The sequence below is a fragment of the Numenius arquata genome, chromosome 9 (assembly GCF_964106895.1).
Source record: "Numenius arquata chromosome 9, bNumArq3.hap1.1, whole genome shotgun sequence".
NCBI lineage: Eukaryota > Metazoa > Chordata > Aves > Charadriiformes > Scolopacidae > Numenius > Numenius arquata.
This window is the reverse complement of record NC_133584.1, coordinates 4,610,571-4,629,169: the sequence shown is the minus strand read 5'-3', so window position 1 is coordinate 4,629,169 and position 18,599 is coordinate 4,610,571. Positions and strand designations below refer to the sequence as shown.

At 50.0% G+C, this 18,599-nt stretch overlaps 1 protein-coding gene across 1 annotated transcript in view; it reads right to left on the bottom strand.

Annotated features, from left to right (window-relative positions):
* Positions 1 to 17,451, bottom strand: part of PLD1 (phospholipase D1) — a 62,709-nt gene extending 45,258 nt beyond the window's left edge. Inside the window, exon 1 of the mRNA XM_074154063.1 lies at positions 17,253 to 17,451. The gene's annotated coding sequence lies outside the window, so the exon portion shown is untranslated. The remainder of the gene's footprint in view (positions 1 to 17,252) is intronic.
* Positions 17,452 to 18,599: the final 1,148 nt, after the last annotated feature.

Sequence of the window (18,599 nt, the reverse complement as noted above, 5' to 3'; positions counted from 1 at the left end):
AATCAACAGCTTCACCTTGGGAGCGAGGGCTCCCAGGGTGCTGGTGGCTGGAGGTTTGCTGGACCAGCATGTTAAAAAAAAAAAAAAACCAAAAAAAAAAACCCAAAAAAAACGGATTTCTCTAGAAAGCAGCGATAGAGAAATAGCATTCCCGAGAAGGAGGCTTTCCCAAATAACCCTGGGGATGGTAGGGGGGAGCCCCGAGCTGCCCCACACTGGGCGGCCGCGTTTCCCCGCTCTGCACCGACACGTACAAGAAAATCCTATTTATTTCCTGCTTGGAATTGCAGGCATAGAATTTCTCTGGCCATCTCTAGCAGGAAATAAAGCAACATCTTGCCTCATGTTTCTTCTGACTGTATTCGCATTCGGAAACAAAAGACAGTTCATTTTTTCTTAGTCTGAAGAGATGCTCCATGGGAACTTAAGGCACTTTCCCGAAGAAGAGGTCTGTACGTACTCTGTACGTGCCCTGCCAACAATTACACTTGAAGGAAACCAGCAGACAAATACCACATCAACAGGGCTGGAGGAGAAGCATGTGGAGAGGAGCCAACACAGAAAGGATGTGCATCCTCCCTCCTCCTCCTCCTCCTCCTCTTCCCCGCCGTGCCAGGTACCGCCAGGCTCCCCTTGCCAGATAATTGACGCAGTCAGTTAATGGATAAACAATTAACTAGTATGCAACGATAATTTGCTAAGGACCACAGCAGGGCTGCATAACTCAGGATTTTTTATTTATTGGGTTTTTTTTAAAGCTAAAGCTGTTTTCACAGCTGGCACTGACAAGTCCTGCGATAAAGCAGAGCCCAAACTCAGTTGAACCTGAGTCAACCCCAGCAGCAAGATTTCTCCCTCCTCGCCCCCCCCATTGAGATTAGAGCCAGATTATGGATTTAAGAGGGAAAAAGGCGACTTGAACACAGCCCTTCCAGAACCCCTTGAACCCGAGCAAGCATCCCCAACACGGCTGGTTGCCGCAGAGCCAAGGGGCACAGGGCAAAGCCAGCTCCGGGCAGAGAGGGTAGCCCAGGGACCAGCCGGAAAGATGGGATGTACCATGTCCCTTGGAAAGCTTCTGTAAATTGCTTTATAGGGTTCTGCTCAATAAGAGCTACTTAACCCCTCGGCCAGAGTTTCCATGAGGATACTGTCTGCGTTCCCACGGGCAAGCGGAGGAATGAGCCTGGATTAATCTGCAACGGGCTGGGGGCAAAGCTGGGCACAAAACCACGTGCCAAGCATGGTTACCCGTGATTCAGCAGCAAAGCAGAAGGGCTGCGCCATGAAGGCGCTGTCTGGCCAGTGCCACTCGCTGCCTGCACCAACGATGGGTCGGAGAACTTGCTGATACTGTCAGCTCTGGAGGCTGCAATTACAGGACGGACAGAGGGAGAACTCAAAAGATACTCAGCAAACTGCAGAAGGGAGAAAATTACAGGACGAACTTCCTAATAAACAAAGTTTCAGTATTTGGCTGTTGCCATCCAGGTGAGCAATTAGGCAGTAGTTTGTTAAAGAAAAAAATAAATAAATAAAAGGAAAGGAAAGGAAAAACAAGCCTGGAGAAGAGAAGACTCTGGGGAGACCTTATAGCAGGAAGGGAGGAGGAACAGCCTCAGCAGCCCTGAGGAAAGGGACTTAGGGGTGCTGATGGACGAGAAGCTGGACATGAGCAGGCAATGTGCTCTCGCAGCCCAGAAGTCCAATCACATCCTGGGCTGCATCAAAAGAAGTGTTGCCAGCAGATCCAGAGAGGGGATTCTGCCACTTTGCTCTGCTCTGGTGAGACCTCACCTGGAGCACTGTGTGCAGGTCTGGAGCCCTCAATATAGAGAGGACATGGACCTGATGGAGCGGGTCCAGAGGAGGGCCACCAAAATGATCAGGGGGTTGGAGCACCTCTGCTGTGAGGACAGGCTGAGGGAGCTGGGGTTGTTCAGCCTGGAGAAGAGGAGGCTCCGGGGAGACCTCATAGCGGCCTTCCAGTACCTGAGGGGGGCCTACAGGAAGGCTGGGGAGGGTCTGTTTACAAAGGCCTGCAGTGACAGGACGAGGGGCAATGGTTTTAAGTTGGAGAAGGGGAGATTTAGATTGGATATTAGGAAAAAATTCTTTACCGTGAGGGTGGTGGAACACTGGAACAGGTTGCCCAGGGAGGTGGTTGAGGCCCCTTCCCTTGAGATATTCAAGGTGAAGCTCGACGAGGCCCTGGGCAACCTGGTCTAGTTGGGGGTGTCCCTGCTGACTGCGGGGAGGTCGGACTAGATGACCTTTGGAGGTCCCTTCCGGCCTGGACCAATCTATGAATCTATGAATCTATGAACCTCATAGCGGCCTTCCAGTACCTGAGGGGGGCCTATAGGAAGGCTGGGGAGGGTCTGTTTACAAAGGCCTGCAGTGACAGGACGAGGGGCAATGGTTTTAAGTTGGAGAAGGGGAGATTTAGATTGCATATTAGGAAAAAGTTCTTTACCATGAGGGTGGTGGAACACTGGAACAGGTTGCCCAGGGAGGTGGTTGAGGCCCCTTCCCTTGAGACATTCAAGGTGAAGCTCGACGAGGCCCTGGGCAATCTCGTCTGGTTGGGGGTGTCCCTGCTGACTGCGGGGAGGTCGGACTAGATGACCTTTGGAGGTCCCTTCCGGCCTGGACCAATCTATGAATCTATGAACATCAGCCCGAGCTCCCCCCAAAGACCCCCAGGACCCAAACCTGCCACCCGGGCAGCCAGGAGCCGGCACAGCCACCTGCATATTGGCAGAGGGAAGGTGCTGTTCTGACTTTTTCCGGCTCAGTCTGCCTGGGTAAAAGCAGCAAGGAGGAAAAACTAATTAAAAAACTCAGCAGTAAAGGAAAACTTCAGAAAGAACAAGCAAACGAGAAAAAAGGGAGATGGTAAAAAATTGAAAGAGGGAAAAAAACATACTAAAAAACCCCAATTATTTCCTCTTCCAAACACAACTTAAGCTCCCTGCCTCCCTTTGCCTGGCTGTTCCCACAGCACGCAGCCCCAAAGCTCTTGAACTAGTAAAATATATACACTGGAAACAGTGACTGCACCGAGAATCGAGGTTTCAACTACAGGAAAAGTGACTATAAAAAAAAAATAATACCAAAATGAACTATATTATCCCTGAGCCCCTGTGAACGTATTGCAAAGCCCTAGCTCAATCCTGCAACTTCACAAACCCGGCATCTATTTTTGTTATTTGCCATTTTGGTTATGCTTTAACCCCAAGTTATTACTTAAGGGATCATATGACAATCTCAGCCTTTGCTAAAGAAACAGTGTTTTTCTACTTGTTGCAAAGGACAACAAAAGCATGGCTTTAAAGGAATGGAAACCGGCAGGCAGAAAATACATATTTTAGTAAATATTCAGGAACAGTTCTGTCTTTTGAAGACACTCGAGTCCTGATGTGAAAATCTATGCAGCTGGTAATAGCACGGATGCCCTAAAATTTGGTCAGCCCAAGTTTGTTCTCTTGCATCTATCGTGGCAGATCTGCAACTGGCTCAGATAATCACTGCTCCCTAATGAGGTTACGATGCTGACAAGCGCCACGCAGAGCTATGAAACTGAGAAAGCCTTCACTTGGGAAAGGGAGGAGGAGGGAAAGAGAAAATACATCCATTAAAAACAGGCATTTCCTGCTAATGGCTCCCGGGGTTTGATGCTCTACATCAACTCCCATTCCCAGGGCGAGAAATGCTACGATCCCTGAAAATTACCCTCCTTTCAGTTCTCATGACATCTCTCCCAGCGCAGTGACCTTTGGGTCAAAGGCTGTGACAAGCAACCTCTGTTCCCATAGTCAGTTCCGTCCCGGTGCCGGGACCCATGCGAGCATCCTGGCTGCACCGAGCAAAACCAGATGGGCTGGGGATAAAACAGGGGAATGAGACGGCATAATTTAAAAGAAAAACCACCCAAAACAAAACCCAAACGACTTGAGCCATTAATTTCCTCTCTCCTCTTGCTGCTGCCAGGAGCCTGGGTGCCACACAGGCACTGAGAGCCCAGATTAGACGCCAAGGGAATCCTACGCGTGATGCCCTCAAACAGCTATTTGCCCTGCCTGGTGGTGATGAAGCTTTTCCATGTAAATGTTTCCTAACTCATCACATCTTAAACCTAAAAATAGCTTTGGACCACTCCATGAAGAAATACCCTCGGCTGACAAGAGCCCTTTTTTTGAGGAGTTATTTGCCAGGCTTGTCACCGGCCCCACATCTACACCCTGGCACAACTTCTTCCCACAGTCCTGGGCAGGCATCAGACTTCCACCGAGCAGTTGGGAAATGTCCACCCCCCAGTTTGGGGTCCCCACCAGTACCTGCAAAGACAGTCCTGCTTTTCCAGCCCAGGAAAACCACACACCCATACAAAGCAAGAGACATGCACTGATATTTTAGTTTTCAGTATACCCTCCCACACTCATCAAAATCCACGGGCTCTTGGAGATCTTGTAGATGGCAGGTAGCATGTTACATTCTCTAAGCATGAAATTAAAAGGGGGGGGGGGGGGGGGGGGGGGTAAGGGGGGGTGTGTCAAAAAGGCTCAGCAATAACTTAACCCTGCTCTTATGTTCCGTACATGGAAGCTATTTAGCCAGATGAGCCAGCATAGCACATGGAGACACCTCCCGAAAGTCTGCCCTTCTGGATGCTCATACTACAGGGACAGAGCAAGAGGATTAGGGTTTATTTTTTTAAAGCACACGAAACAACCCTTGAGTAACAACCAAAGCATTGCTCCCATCCTGGAAAGATCTGGAGCTGGAGAAGCACTAAAATACATATCTAAATGAATAATAAACACCATGTTCAGACACAGTCCTGACCTAAATTTCTTATCTTTGGTCCAGTGCTGATAAAACCAAAATATTTTAAAACACTGTTTCCAAAACAATTATTCTCAAAGTTCCTACATTTAATCCTAATACCTCTAAAGTCAGGAAGCAATTAGTGCTTCCCACTTTAATGACTGTAGCACAGTTCCTTGGATGTGCTTTATTGATTTCCATAGTCCTTTCCGCATGAGGCTTACATCCTGCCCAGAGGAAAAGCTAAATCATGGGAATCCCTACGGTTTGCAATCGGGGACAAGATGCTGCAAGACCGGGATTGCCTGGAAATCACAGGTAAATCTGTGGATGTCCCTGCTGCGCTACCCATAACGGGGCAGAGCCCCCTCTGCCCCCACACTGGGTCCTGCAGCATCCGTCCCCTGCCGTTCACGCGAGAGAAAACACAACCAAAGGAACAGGCGGGTGAAGGGAAACGATGAAGTAAGGCACTGGTCATCACCGGTCAGAACTGTTCATTAGCCGGTGACTAACCCACCACCGCAGTCAGAAAACCCTTCCGTGCTGCATCTCTCCCCACACCCAGCACCAGCCTAAGCGTCAGGCCCTTCCCAAGGACTCATTTTAGTTGCTTTACTGAAGAGTGACTTGGAAGAAAAAAAAACAACAAAACACACAACATAAACATCCCCCGATGAGCCGCGGCTGCTGATCTCACCCCCATGTGCTGGTTGTTGTGGCTCCCGCTCACCCCCTGCCCCGCAGCACACCCGGAGCACAGCCCCGCTCCCCGCGCTGCCCTGGGAAGCCCAGCCTCCCCTGGGAAGCCGGTCATTAGGTATTTATCGGTAATTAACGCCATCCCTTCCCGTACGTATTCATCAGCACGTTTTGGATTCCTCGGGCACAGAGGAATCCACAGTGTTTAAGCACGGCGCTCCCACCTCGTGCCGTGCATCCTCCGGGGAGCTGTGCTCAACCCCTGGATCACCATGAACCCCCTAATGCGGTCACGGCACACACTCTGCGCCCCTAAACTCAGGAGCACCGAGGATAACACCCTTGAAAGGCAGGACAGGGGATGCCCAGAGCCTCCAGCGCTTGGTTATTGACCCCCAGAGACCCACTAGTGCTGTGGCTGCAGAGAATGACAGAACGGTTTGGGTTGGAAGGGACCTTAAAGCCATCTAGTTCCAACCCCCGTGCCATGGGCAGGGACACCTCCCACCAGACCAGGTGGCTCAAAGCCCCATCCAGCCTGGTCCTGAACACCTCCAGGGATGGGGCAGCCACAGCTTCTCTGGGCAACCTGGGCCAGTGTCTCACCACCTTCAGAATGAAGAAATTCTTCCTAATACCTAATTTAAATCTCCCCTCTTTCAGTTTAAAACCATTACCTCTTGTCCTATTGCAACAGGTCCTGCTAAAATGTCTGTCCCCATCTTTCCTGTAGCCCCTTTTTAAGTACTAAAAGGCCACTATGATGTCTCCCTGGAGCCTTCTCTTCTCCAGACTGAACAACCCCAACTCTCTCAGCCTGTCCTTACAGCAGAGGTGCTCCGGCATCTTCGTGGCCTCCTCTGGACCTGTTCCAACAGGTCCATGTCCTTCTTGTGCTGAGCGCCCCAGAGCTGGAGGCAGAAATGCAGGGGGGTCTCACCAGAGCAGAGTAGAGGGTCAGAATCCCCTCCCTCACCCTGCTGGCCACACTGCTTTTGACGCAGCCCAGGATGTGGCTGGGTTTCTGGGCTGCCAGCACACGTTGCCAGCTCATGTTGAGCTTCTCACCAACCAACACCCCCAAGTCCTTCTCCTCAGGGATGCTCTCAATCCATTCTCTGTCCAGCCTGTATTTGTGTTTGCAATTGCCCCAACCCATGTGCAGGACCTTGCACTTGGCCTTGCTGAACTTCATTAGGTTCACACAGGCCCACCTCTCAAGCCTGTCAAGGTCCCTCTGGATGGTGAAGGGAAGTGGTTGACACCACCTTGGACATCAGCACCACCTCAGCATCCCCAAACCCAGTACCAGAGGGTGGCAAAGGGAGTCCTGAGCTGAGGGAAATGAGCTACCTACAAACGGTAGGAAGGTGAAAGGATGCAGCACTTCAAAGCACTGGCAGGCACACTGAGCTCGGCCATAAAACCTTTATATAAAATCCTCAAACCGAGAATCTTGCCAGGGCGACAGTGTAATGCAAAACACTCTTGGAGTCACCATCTCCACAACAATCAGAGGTGACAAGGGCCACCGTGCCACCCACGGGATGATAAGCATTGCTGCCGCTCTTATATATAGTTGAAGACGTCACGTAAATACAGGGCATATTTTCATGATCTAAACGTATAGATGTCTAAGCAGCTGATGTCCTATACATCACTCAACACTATTCTGGTATCTCCCGGTGCCACGGCTGCTCCAGCGACCGCCACCTGCCAAGCCGCATTTCCGCAGGGAATTTCGGCAGCTGGGAGCCAAGGGAACCCGCTGGAAGGCAGCCCGGCACCTCCATCCCACGGCGGGGCCTGGTGGCAGCTGATAAATGCAAACACTTACAGATCTTCACAGAACTCTGGCCAGAAAAAGCTAAACCCGGGGAAAGGACCGCAGCCTGGGCTCGGGGAGGGATCTGGGTGACCACAAGAGTCACGGAATCACGGAATTGTCAGAGTTGGAAGGGACCTCTAGAGATCATCTAGTCCAACTCCCCTGCTAAAGCAGGATTGCCCAGAGCATGTCAGAGCATGCTACTCAGGGCTACATCCAGGCGGGTCTTGAAAATCTCCAGAGAAGGGGACTCCACGACCTCCCTGGGCAGCCTGTTCCAGGGCTCTGCCACCCTCACCAGAAAGAAGTTTCTCCTCATATTTAAACAGAACTTCCTATGTTCCAGCTTGTGTCCATTGCCCCTCATCCTATCGCTGGGAATCACTGAAAAGAGTCCGGCTCCATCATCCTTCAACCCGCTCTTTAGGTACTTGTGGATCTCCCAGCCATCGCTCCCGGTGGTGGCTGCTCTATATCAAGGCAGAGAGCGCAGATACATATCAGGACATCCCCATCCTCACTCCAGCTGCAGTTTCCATGAAGCGGGAACATGATTTTTCTCTTCTCCTCCTGCCATTAAAAACCCATAGGCAAAAAGCCCACAAAGGTGGTAACGTTTCGTGGACCCTTTACGTGACCTGCTCAAAGAAATGAGGAATTTCTGTAGGTATCACAGCAACAAGGAGAAGCAGATTGAGACCATGTATTTGTTACTAATAGCTTATTGCTTTAATAAAATGCTGTTTCTGTTGCCTTGATAGTTTTTGTTTGGTTGGTTTTTTGTTGCTTTTTTTTTTTATAATGGAATTCATCAAATAGTTTTCATTGGGGGGAAAAAAACCCAGTTGGCATGAGCAGAAGGGCATGGTGGAGCAGGAAGGTAGCACCACAGCTCCCATTTGAGCTGCAGCCAAGCCCAGCTCCCTCCCTGGCCTTGGGGGGGTGGTTCAAGGTACAGGCTCATCTCCCATGGTGGCTTCCCAGGGGCACTGTGACCTTCAAGGACAACGGCTGCAGGTGGCCACCACCGTTTTATTGCCGCTTTTGTCCCTCTTACAGAAAGCCCCCCAAGCGCAGGGTGCGTGGCTGGGACCCACATGCTGTACTGATGGCTGCTGTGTGTCCCCCCACACCCGATCATGCTCCAGGTCCCTGCAGGAGATCGCATGGTGCCATCCCGTGCTGTGGTTTCCTGTGTGACCGAACCCTGTCGCCGCACAGGATGAACGTTAACCTCTGCAAAGCTGTTTGCTTACTGCACACCCAGCATCAGGAAAGTAATTTGGTGAACCCAAAGCACAGGAGGAACGTCAGGTTCATGGGAGCAGGAAGAGCTGCGGCACCTTGGGGACACCTCCAGCTGTCCCACCAAGGGTATGTCACAGCTCCTCCGCCAGCACCCCACTGCCTCCCCATCCCAAACGGGACCTGGCACCACCCCGAGAGCACTGTCACCTTCTGTCTCTGCCCAGGACACCAGTGCAAAGCCCCATGACATGGTGCAGTCACTTGCATCGCCCCAAAGTTCTCCCATACCCCTCCCTGCAAACCTGGATTCAGCACCTTTCCAAACTGAAGCTCCCTAATTTTATTTTACTTTGAGCAATGCTTTTAAAGACGTTCCACGCGTTCTCCAAAAGAATTTGGTGTCTCCATCCTCAACTGATTTCCATTCTTTCGTGTATCCAAAAGCTAGAGCGCTCAATGGTCTCAGCTCCTATCGTTGAGCCAGGATACCCACCACCACATGCCCGTCGTACAATAAGGCATCGTGCCCAAAGAACCAGCAACAACACATGCCAGAGAAGATGCCAGGTGGGTATGTGCCTGCTACTGTCCTGCATTTCCAAAAGCAGCTGCTTATCCTCACCCATGGCCAACAGCAAGCACCGACATGGGCAAACATCAGCCCTGCACCTTCACACCCAGAAATCTCCTACCAGGTCATGAACAGGATCTGTGGATCTAGGATCATACGAAGGCCTCCTAAGAAATGCATTTTCCTTCTCCCTTGCCAGCTAAAACAAATATTTGAGAACTTCTAGTTTACAAGAAGAGAATAGTTGGCTTGGGGAAGTCCCAGAGGTAATTGTAAGAGAAGCTGTGAGCTGAGCTCAGAGGGCAAAGATGACATCGTCCTCAAGACTTTACGGATGATTTCAGGTGGCTTTGTGAACCAGCCTCTCCCAAGGAGACCTTCCATGGGATCTCCATATGACCTTCCATGACAGCACTCCGGACACAGGGTAATCAAGTTACTGAAAAGTTAATTTTTCTATACCTTGAAGCGTTTGATTCATTATCAGAATTAAGGATGAGCAAATAACTGCAGGAATCCAGTTCTGATTTAATGAGTAACTCTGGAACAAGGGCTGAGGTCTCAGATCGGTACCTGATGAACTAAGATCAAACCCAGGCAAATGCAACGGAAAATTGCCCATTACAAAGAAGTAACTTGCAGAAACAGAACAGCTCCTCTCTACGTCTCTTGCTTAAATACAACTAAACACCTGCAAATTTACGCAAAATAGCTCATTTACACACATTGACAATACTGACAGCTTCCTTAGAACTAAACAGATGCCTCGGATAGGTTTTTTTTTTATCTTCCTTTCCATAGGCGAAAAAAATAAAATTCCTCCATCAGGCCGGTACAGAAGCACACTGATGGCAGGCAGGGAAAGATGATGCTCGTGCCTGAACTCAAATCGAGCCTCAGCTGCCTCCTCGTTCCTCTCCCGTACCCAGACCTCCAGCACCTTACAAGCAATGCGGGTGTCTGGACAAGCCAGAGATGCCCCTCAGCTCTTTCTCGTTCTGTCGAAACTCCTGTACAGTATTTTTCCACACATTCCTAGAGGAAATCGGAGCATTGAGGTGACGACTTACAAGCTTAACCCTCCAAACCTCAGCAGAAGATGGGCAGCTGCACACCACGAGCCAAAAAATTCAATGTTATTTTTCCCCTCAGCTGCTGTGACCTTCGGGAGCAGCACCACTCGGAAAGGTGTCTGCAGACAGTTTTCTACATCTACAAAAAAAGCTGTCTGGCAGAAAGAAAAGTGATGGCTTTGGAAAAGAAAAAACAACCCTGAACGGGCTCAGACAACAGCTCCCATCCGCCGGTTCTTTCTCCCAGTGAACAAAATGACTCGTTCGCCATAATTGCTGCCAAAACTCGGCAGGATCAGGTCTAACCGCAGAAATTTCAAAGCCACCGTGAGTCATCTACTATTCTTTCTTGGTAAGACTTAACACTGGGTGGGACCCTTGCAAAAAAAAAAAAAAAAGGAAAGAAAAGAAAATCAATTCGCAGGAAACCTCTGTCATGGAAAAACACATTTCAGAATATCTCATGGGGACTATATAAATAGACATTTATAAAAAGAGGAACGAGAGACCAAAGCACTTCTTTCTGAAAAGACTATATGATGCTCTGCCTGGTCTCCAAATTGTTTCAGCAGCCCTTTAGCCGTGACAGAGAGGGGACAGCTGAGCTTCCTGGGGGACCCCAGCACCCAAGGGTACTTCTCACCGCACCCAAGAAAACACCAAACAAGGCAGGTTTGCGTTCTTCATGTGGAAAAGCCAACTGCATCACGTAACTGTATCTTACGTGAATAAAAAAGAGAAAGACGCAGGGACAAAATACCCACTTTTTTTGCCTCTTGTGCGTCACATTCAGAGTTTGTTGAGAGAGAGAGAAAACTTTGATTTTTTAAAATTAAAAATGTTGAGGTTGCCTTCAGTGGGGCACAGTTATGAGGCACTGCCACGGCCACAACACCCCAGGCTACTGAAAGCGTGGGAAACATGCCATTAATTACTCTTGCTGGTTGACTTCTACCCCAGGGATCCCCAGAGGCTGCCCGCAGGAGTCAACCCGACTGATGGCCAGGGAAACCTGTGCTACAAGGTGCACCTGATGGGTTGGGAAATAAAGACCCAGAGGGGGGAAAGAACAAGAAATAAGGATTTCTGATTAAAAAAAATCCTCCCCAAAATCCAGCTGGTAAAATGGGTGAAGTTTCTGAGAAGCGGCTCAGTGATACATCAGTGCTGGTGGCACGGAGGAGCCCCGGGGGACACCACCGGTAGGACCCTGATGAGAGGAGAGCCGAGAAGCAAGTTCCCTCACGGGGAGACAACCAGAAACACCAACAGACTGTGAATCACCCGCTCCGACAGAGGCCGTCAGAGCCCTGCTCTGTGGGACATTGTCTGCCTGTCACTGCCTTTTGTCTCCAGGCGCTGGGACGCTTGTCCCGGAGAAGAGCAGTCCCTCTGTGCCCGGACCACCTTCCCTGGCCATGGGGAGGGAGCTGCAAACAGCCCCCAGAGCTGGGGAGCAGCACCGGGATCCCCTCCCGATGGCCCTGGGGGAGCCCAGGAGAGCACAAGGCGTTTATCAGCGGGTTTATCTTATTTGACAAAAAAAGCCCATATGTGATGGATGCGCACATGCGGGCTCGTTGCACTAGCAGAAATAAAAATTTAAGACGGGAATCAGGCCCACTCAGCTTGACCTGAGCAATGCCATCAAGGAAATTACAGTTTAATTTTTCTTCCACCACCAGAGGTGTAAAACAGATAAATAACTCCCAGCGCCATGAATATTCTGAATATTTGCTGCTGTCACTGTAGCCTAAACAGGACCCCACACCTAGCGGGAAAAAAAAAACACCAACCCTCTTTCTTTTGAGTGAATCTGCAAATAAGGATGAGGTTTTCCATCCCCTCCAGCTCTCAGCTCTGCTCCTCCGTCTCTGAGGCTTCCCATACCCCACCCCAGCTGGCCCAGGGTGGGCAACGGAGGGATGCTCTTCCTCTTCTGCAAAAGAAGAAATCCCATCACCATCCACACTGCCTTCTTATTACAGCCTTTACCCCTGGTTAGTCAGTTCCTCAGGGCAAAGGACCCTTTCTTATTCTAACTATGCCTTCTCTGCCGGCAAAAAGGAATTGAGGAGGGAAGAGGCAACGTTATTACACGGAGATAACAAACGCAAACTGGCTACTTTGCTGTCAAATCCTGCTAGAGGTGAAGCACAGTTCTATTTGTCGGAGCTCAACACGGTCAGCGCCGCGTGAGCTCAAAGGGGAAGTTTTAAGGGAAAAATGGTCGAAGAAAAGCGATCAACCCAAGAGCAAAGAGGTGTCAACGCTGCGTTGTGGCCACCGCCAGCTCCGGTGCTGACGAGCGGACGCGTGCCAAAGAGACACCGCCGGGTTCATTCCCACCCAGCCCCACTCTCGGACACATTTTCTTGGCAACAGAGCAAGCCCATTAGCCCGATAAGATCGCTATCTCGAGGTCATTATCTCGGTATTAAAATCCTGCATCTCTTTTTTGGCAATAAAACCTGACCACATGCTGTGTTGTCACCCTGCCCGCCGTGCCAGCATGCCACGCTCACCGCCGGAGCGGCACCAGGTCCTTCTGATAGTTGCTCCATCCCCTTCCCTGAGCCCTTTTTAGCAAGTTTTCCCCTCAAACAGCATTTATTTAGACTCATGCGAGCCAGAGATGGTTTTAAATTACACGATTTTATTCTCAGAGGCAAAACTTGCCTCCCTGCTGGGGTGCAGGGCATCCTCTACTCCCCTGGCAAGGATGAAGCACGTGTCGGGGAGGGAGGGGGGATGCCTGGCACCATCGCAGCTCCTTTTGGGGTCCCAGCTCTCTGGCGTGGGAGCAGCAGCTACCAGACGGCTTCTCCCCCCCCATCCCCCTGCCAGCAGATGGGTGCCCGGGGGATGTGGTACCCCAGCGCGGGCGAGCTGTCTGCCAGACACCAGCCCCGCTTCCTTACGTAAACCCCCGTTTCGGTGTTTATCACCTTCGAGGATCTAGAAAGCAGCAAATGCCACGGCAGCGTGCGGGCACGAGGAGCGAGGGACGTGCGAAGCGCTCGGGGGAGCAGCGACGGCACGCGATGCTGACCCCAGCGATTAGACACCTCCCGCTATTATTGCATAGAAGCAGAGAAAACTGAATCCTGAATATATATATACATATGTATATATATTTGTGTATATATACACAAATATATACATATGTATATATATTTGTGTATATATACACAAATATATACATATGTATATATATAAAATTCATCATCTGCAAGCCCACATTTCCCTCCCAGTTGATCCCCCCAGGCAGAGGAGCCAGGGTAAGGGTACATGTCCCCTGCCCCAAGGGCCACGGATGCCTCCTGCCACCCTGTGCCACGCAGGGTGGGGAAGCAGCAGGGCAAATATTTTGGAAAGCAAAGCTGACAAGCACAGCTTCCCCCCCACCCCCCCCCTAAATCCTTCCACCACCCTTTGCTTTCCAGGGTGTCTGCACACGTGGAGCTGGAATGTGCTTCTGGCAGATGCTCATGAGTCCATGAAAGCGAGCGGCAGGGCAGGGGCACCTGGCTAAATATGTTTAAAAATGATTACATATATATAAAAAAAATAAATTACTATTATAATATATATGTATCATCACCCTGCAGCTCAGCAGGGCTGAGGTCTGGCCCCACAGAGCCCTGCTGCAAAGAAGCCAGGCTGAGTGCCACCTACTCACACATCCCATATCTCAGAGTTCAGAAAAAGCATGGCAAGCAGTACCTGAATAAAGACGGGGAAAAACCTTCATTTTGGGAAGAAAAAAAAAAAAAAAAAAAAAAAAAAAAAAAGAGGTTGGCCAGGGGTTTTGTGAAGGGAAAGAAAAAAGAGCCCAACCCAACCCCAGCTTCCCGTCAGACACATGGCCATGACCAAATCTCTCCCGGTGCCTGCAGGAGAGTTTCCAAAGTACAGGGCATGTGAGAGCAAGTTAAAAAACACATCAGCAATTGTCAGCCAGACAATAGGAGGAAAAGGCATGAAACCTTCGCTCTCGCCCACCTTCCTCCTCAGCCTCAGCCAAGACCAGGTGCTCACTGACATTAGACTCTCCAGCAACCAAACACCCAGGAAAAAAATCAAATCGCTTCCTCAGCTCTGTTATACACAGATTTAGGGCCACTGTACAATGCTCGTTCCCGCTCATGCTTTTTTTTTTTTTTAAAAAATTATTATTTTTTAAATTACTTGCTACAAAATAGCTGTTTCAGCGTGAAATTAAGGATCTACCTGTTTGCAACAAAGGCAATAGGAGAAGGGAGACTCTTATAACAGAGCATGGTGGCTTTCTGCAGTTCTCCGGGGCTTCGGTTATTTCAGAGACTGAGCTGCTCCTTCGGTATTTTCATTATGTAGAGACAGAGAAGATAAATCTAGAAGCCTGTTTGAACATTACTAACTGATATCTTCTTTATGATTTCGTTTCAAGGGAATCAAATTTGCGGCAACGCTGGCAGTTAAGTGCATTCCCCTGACATTTCCCCCCCCCCCCCCGAAGATTTGCTAACGAGCTTTAAATCAATTACCAGAGAAAGAATAACTGTAAAAACCCAAGTTCAGTTCATAACTAACAGACAGGGGAGACACAACTGCACGTCTTTTGCGTGGTTTATCCAGGCAGAGGTTTCTCAAATCTCTGCTCGGGAGCAGACTCGCTGTAAACACGGGATCTCTCCTTTACTGCCGACACACCTGCAGTCTAAAGAGCACCTCATAAATTACAGGGGACAACAATGTCAAGTTGACACAAGCCTTTACACTTTGCTACTTGTAAGAAAAGTGGTAAAAAAAATTCCAGGTGAGGCATGGGATTTCAGCCGCTTCATGAAAGAATGATTTCACCAGCACAGATTACATACCTAGCGCTTACAATTTTAATTATATATATGCGAAACATTATCTTCAGCATTTTAAAGAAGCTGATCCCAGCAAACTCTTCCTCGACTGCAAGAGCTCAGGAGACACCTGCCAGCAACAGCATCATTTGTGGCAGGAGTTCAAGCCTCTCAAAATAAAGAGAGCACCGCAGCCCCCAGGAGAAGTCACTTTATTAAGTCTTTTCCAGTAAGATCAGAGCCTCAACACTAATTTTCAATAATCCTGAAAAGGAGGATGTTGTGTATCTGGACAAAATCGAGTGTGCAAATGGATACTTAAGTGAGGCCTTTTGGTCTTCTCTAAGAAGGTTAAATCTTGGCAAAAAAAAAAAAAAAATTAAACAGATGTACGTCTCAATAAACTTTCATTTAATCAGCTCAACCACAGCCTACGGGATTCTCTGTAAATATTAATAGGTCTTTTTAGAGGAATCTGGGTTTTTCTCCCCAGCCTGTTTTGATAAACGTCGACCCTCTCCCCCAGGAAATTTTACCAAGCCTGGGGCTCAGTCAGAAAAAACTGATTTTACAGGTTTGGTGGTATCTCACAGCGAAAGGACAGGAGGAAGGGCCCCTTTCAGCCGCAGGCGAGTTTAGGGCAGGGCAGTTGCACAAGGAGGGGGGGCTGGTGGCCGCCATCCCACACGGGTGGCTCTGCACCCATCCCCTGAGCAGGGACCAGCCACCCCAGCATCCTTGGGCAGCGCTGAGCATCACACGGTGACACCCCGAAGGAAGGGATTTTCTGGATATTCATAGTAAATACAGTGCAGAGTGATGACAAATTGAAAAGGAAGGGGAGCCCAGGGCCCAAGGGCTTAAACTGGGACCTTCCCAACTCCTGGGCAGGATTTTGGCCGCGAGACCCAAGCCACAGACCTAACGCTCCTGCGAGCATCGTGAGAAGAGGGGGTCAGAAATTAAGCTCCCCGCAAGCTCACCTGCGAGCCTCCGGCATGACCTCACGCTATCAAGTGCCAGAGACAGCACGGGAAGGAAAACAGGAATTCTTGAGCGATTAAAGACACTCGAAACCGAGTTCCCACCCTCCGAAGCTGCAAACACGGGCAGCAACGAAACACAAGGCCGTAGCCAAACAGAGAGCGTTTGTCCCAGCGGCCACGGACGCACCAGCCTCCCCGCGACATCCCATTACTCACGGTCTTCACATCAACGTCCAACCAGCCGAGCTTCACCCACCCAATCCAACCAGCGCTGTCCGTCCCCCCAAACCAGCCACGTTAACTCCGCTGACTTCACAGGCACCCTGCAGATTTACTTAAAGGAGGGATTTAGGAGACCACGTAGACCTGGGACGCATAATACTTATTGTCCTGCTGCGTACGGAGAGCCCGTGACAAAATGCTCCCAAAGTCAACGGAGCTGCACTGGCTTGAATCCTTGCCCAGGCCAGACTGAAGGCAATTTTTTTTGGGGGGGGGGGGGGGGGGGGGTGAGGATTTCCAAAGAGCATCGTGCCAAATAAAGAAAAACATCAACAGGCAGGAAAGGCTTTCATTGCAAGCAAGGGAGCTGGCAGCTCAGCAGCACAGAACGGGTTGTGTCACCCGCTGCCAGCGCGTTGGGAAACTCTCAGGTTTTCTCCCCGTGGCCCGAAAGGGTGGCTGCTAAAAGGCACAGGGCAGAGCCAACAGTTCCACCAGGTTTTGGAGAGACCAGCCAAAGACATCTCAGAAACGCTGAAGTTCACAGCAAATAGAAAGCTACCGAATTCCCCGATCCTGACTCCAGCCCAGCACGGGGCTCATCAGCCTCGCTGGATCCAAACCTACCCATTTGCAAAGCATGAAAAATTAGTAAATCATCCCAAGTATGTCCTGCAGGGCTGATAAACACCTCCCCTTGGCAAACTTTGCCGCCCAGCCTCAGCGAAGAACCCAAGCAGGGGATTAACTTGAAAATAAGCGCTCTGCGCTTTAAGTATCTGCCCTTTTTCCCCAAACAAATTCCCTCTTTTTTCCCCGCCTCAAAACCCCCCCAAACCCGAGCCGGGGCAGCCCGGGGAGCGCACCAGCCTCCTCCCCCCCACCCTCGCCCGCCGATGGGGAACCGGGCGCTCCGCAAACCACCGGGAACTCCGCATTTTTCCCTTTACCAACCTCCTGCCCCCGTGGAAGCGGGTGCCCCATGGTGCTGTTAACAACCAGCAAGGCGGTTTGTTTTTCCTTCCCCGAGGAAGCGGCGGTCCCGCAAGCCCGGTCCCGGTCCCGCACCGCCCCGCAGCCCGCTCCCGCACCGCCGAGGAGCCGCCCCGCAGCCCGGCCCCGGCTCCAGCATCCAGGCTTGACTGTGTCCCCCCCCAATTCTCCCCGCCCCATCAAACCAGAAAAAAAAAAAAAAAAGGCAAAACGAAGCCCAACCCAGCCCACAAGGCACTCCAGCCTATGAGCACTTGCTAATTAAGGAGAAACCACTCCCCGCCAGTTAAGGAGAATATTGGGATACGGGCAGGAAGGGTGGAGGGAGACGGCAGGGTGCTTTGAAGGGTCCGGCCGCGTTCTTACGGTGGGCGCTTCTTATTAGAGAGGGGGGAAAAAAAAAAATAAATAAAAAACAACAACAAAAAAATAAGAAACGATCCATTAACGGTGAGGAGAAAGTCACCTTTTTTTTTTTTTTTTTTTTTTTTTTTTAATTATTTCAACTTCCCAGCGCTGCAAGTACAGGGACTCCAAGGGATTTACTCCGCTCTCACGCAAAGGCAGCTTTCCCGGGGAGCACAATTTTTCCCCCTTTTTCTACATTACTCGCACCAGCCCAATTACTTCAGCAGGGAGAAGCCAGTTTTTCCCCGCCGCTGCCAAGAAATTACATTTTTTTGGGGGGGGGGGGAAAGGACACAAGCGGGAAAAGAAAGTCAGTGCAATTTAACAATGAATTAAGTCCACACGCAATGTTATTTTTAGCCTAAGACAATAATTACGGTCACATACTGTTTGTATCTGAGCGGTACTTGTCTGCATTTTTCATGCTATTTCCCATGCGCCCTTTCTTAATATGCAAAGAAGCAGATTTTTTAGGAGAAAAACAATTGTGCTGATGGAAGCGTTGAGCTGACAAGCGGAGAAGCAAAAATCCTCCATACGTTAAATCGCTGTAACACACTCTTGCTTCCTGGTGTGCTGGTAAAATGCCTGAAACCTGTCTGCAGTCCTACAGCTTCCACCGCCGCGGCTGTACAGGGGACATCTTGGTGACTTTTTCCAGGGAATTTAGTGTTCTGTATCTACAGCGAGATTCCAATATGGTTGTTAGATTTTTTTTTGTCCTTTTTTTTTCTTTTTCTTTTAAATAGTGAGGAACTGAAATGTGGTCCTCAAATCTACATGACATAAATAACCCAGCTTTGGTCACTGCTAATGCTGAGACGGGCTCTACCCCTGCTGTGCAATATTGAAGCATCTCCACGTTCTCCTCCAGAAGGGTACCTGCTTTGTCCATGGGCC